Below are 3,236 nucleotides of genomic sequence, written 5' to 3'. Positions count from 1 at the left end.
TACAAAATGACACGTCCTTCTGTATACAAAATAAAAGCCATTGGTAAAAAACACAGAGATGCCCAGAGGGACGGACAGTCATCTTCAACTATTACATGATCTTAAACAACAACAAACAAAACCCAAGTGTCTGAAAATAAATAAATGTAACATAGATCTTGTGCTAAAACATTCATACTAGAAATAGTTTGATTAGACGAAAGATGTTATTGGACAGACAATGAGTGTGTACTTGTTTATAACTTGACCTTTGTATGATAATAGAAGGATATAAAACAGCACACAAACCCAGAGCCTTCCCTTTGAGCGCCGCTGATACCGATCTACGATCAGCCGCACCACACACTGAATAATAATGAAGATTGTTACGACAGAAGACACATGCGGATGATGACTGACCGGTGAGCGAAGGGACTGGCCTTTATTCCCAGATTCTCCCCGGACGCTTCACTTACCGGCACCGAGAGTGATGTCATCACAGCACACGAAAACAACAGAGAAAAGAGACACAGCGCACTTTCCTTATTACTGATGTGCAGTGTTGGGGTAACGCATTACAAGTAACGCGAGTTACGTAATAATATTACTTTTTTCAAGTAACTAGTAAAGTAACGCATTACTTTTTAATTTACAAGAAAATATCGGAGTTACTTTTTCAAAAAAGTAACGCCAGTTACTTTTTCCCATTTATTGCCTGACAGTGCGCTGTCATTCTGTTACTGTAGTTCTAGACTAAATGTGCATTAATTCATCCCACTCGCAAAAAAAAATATCTAGTATTCATCAGAATTAATTAAAACCGTGAAATGCAAACTCAGAATATGACGCAAAAAGAATATGCATCAGAATATGATCCAGTTCAACCATACTAAGCAGCAAAAATGACTTTAGATAAACTAACAATTGTGCTTCATTGTTTTTTTTATTGCTGAAGAGTGTTGAACCTTCTTCTCCTGCGTTCTACTGCACAGACGTGAATTCACTCTTCCTTCAGCCTGAGGTCTATTCATTACACTTTTTGGTGTGAAAGGGCTTTTACATTTGCTATGATTAGAACTTTCTTGTATTAAAAACAAGCCCTGCTCATATTTAAAAAATAACGCAAAAGTAACGTAACGCATTACTTTCTATAAAAAGTAACTAAGTAACGTAATTAGTTACTTTTTTAGGGAGTAACGCAATATTGTAATGCATTACTTTTAAAAGTAACTTTCCCCAACACTGCTGATGTTTACGTATCATACTCATCTCAGAGGTTTGCCCTAAAATTCCTTATGAGTCTTCAGTTTCCAAGTCAGTTGGCATGCAGTAAAAGTATAGTGCTATAAAATGAATGCAAACAGCTCCAATCACTTGATATTGAAAGAATTAGCTTGCTTACACTTTATTTCTATAGTCCTCTTTATACATTTGACTAACTATAAGTAAGTTTGCAACTGCATGTCAACTCACTCTTATTAGTGTATTAGTAGTTACGCTTAGTCAGAGGCGGACAGTAGTGAAGCATTTTTACTCTGCTTTAAAAGTACTTTTCAAGTGTCTGTACTTTATCAGTGTTTTTCTTAGAACACTTTACTTCGCAACATTCCAAAGTATAATATTGTACTTTCTACTGCACTATGTTTCATATTAAATATCATTTAATACTTAATTACATTAGAAATCTATTACTTTCTTACTTTTACTCAAGTAAAAGTAATTCAAAGATTTACTTGAGTACAAGTAGGCTATACATTTTTAATGTTCTTAGGTATTAAAGGTAAAACAAACAACCACTTTGATTTATGAAATGCAGTGCAGTAAAAAGTATGACATTATGCTTTGGAATGTAGTGAAGTAAAGATTTCCAAAGAAAAACACTCTGAGAAACTACAGATACTTTTACATTTATTTGAGTAAAGTAAAAATACTTCACTACTGTCCGCCTCTGCGGTTAGTAGAATAAGTTGAATTAATTGCAGAGTTACTTATAGTCAGTGTAATGTGTGTTGGGGATCTTTAAAATATTAAACAGATAGTCTACTAATATACCACTAATACTGTAATGAGAGTTAGTTGACATGTAATTGCAAAGTTACATAATAGTCAGCAGAATGCCTAAAGTTGACTATCAACTTAACTCTTTGGCAGACTTTGGTAGCTTGGGTGGTTTTTCTTAGGAGAAACATCTGAGTATTTTTAAAAAATTTCATTAGAATACAGTGAAAAATGAAAAAGACGCTCTTTGCAGCCAGATACAGAAAAACAAATGTAGGACAATTTGAGAAGACGAACTCCCTCCAGTTATAAAGATAACTATCCCACTGCTGTTTATTGGTAAAAAGTGTTTTTGTGGCTCACTGATGATGACTTCCTGTTGGTGGGATAAAAACTTCCTGTATGGGAATGCTTGTTTATCTATGTGTGGGTTTGTTAATGGCTCTGCTCCAGAACCAAAGGTGGCTTGCATCTGACCGTAAGTGGCCTGTGAAGTGGACTCATTATAAGTGGGATTCCAGACTGTCCATGTTCAGTTCTGGGCACTACAACAGCATAGGGAATAAGGGAACATCAATATATCACTTTACAGGAAGTGGACAGAGAAATTCATTCAGCATCACATCAGCACTTTTGAAGATTTAATAAAACAAAGCAGTGAAAAGGAGTTAGCATGCTGCTAAACTGACAATGTGATACTCTAATAAGCTAATCACACACAAATGAAGACTAAAATAGTGTTTTAATTGCAGATCAGATGTTTTCAGTATTGTTAATTTCTTTCAACTTGTCCACCATCTTGAATAAATGTTCACTGAGCTTGTTAAAGTGCATTGCCTTGTGAAAAATAAGTATACATTTTTTTAAAAAGTACTTATTACGAAAATAAAATAATTTCAAAGAATATACTTAAGTGTGAACTGAATGTGATGTTACACTTAATTGCATGTTATTTGCATTTAGATGAAAATGTATCATAGTTTACATTTATATTAAATATTATTATGAACTTACAGAAGTACACTTATTTTGAAGTGTTGACTAACATACTACAGCACATGTAAAGTATATGACTATAATTTTAACTATAGTATGTTTTTCAATATTATTAAGTTAATATATTTGAATTGTACTAAATTGCAACTTCATCACTTCAAATGTGAAATTACAAATATTTTTAAATGCATGACATCCGAATTTCAGTAGAAATGTAGAGAAGAAATTTTGAAATTATATATAAATATATATATAAATTATAT

This window comes from Barbus barbus (assembly GCF_936440315.1).
Source record: "Barbus barbus genome assembly, chromosome: 40".
Classification (NCBI taxonomy): Eukaryota; Metazoa; Chordata; class Actinopteri; order Cypriniformes; family Cyprinidae; genus Barbus; species Barbus barbus.
The sequence above is the reverse complement of the archived record's forward strand: the minus strand, read 5'-3'. Positions refer to the sequence as shown.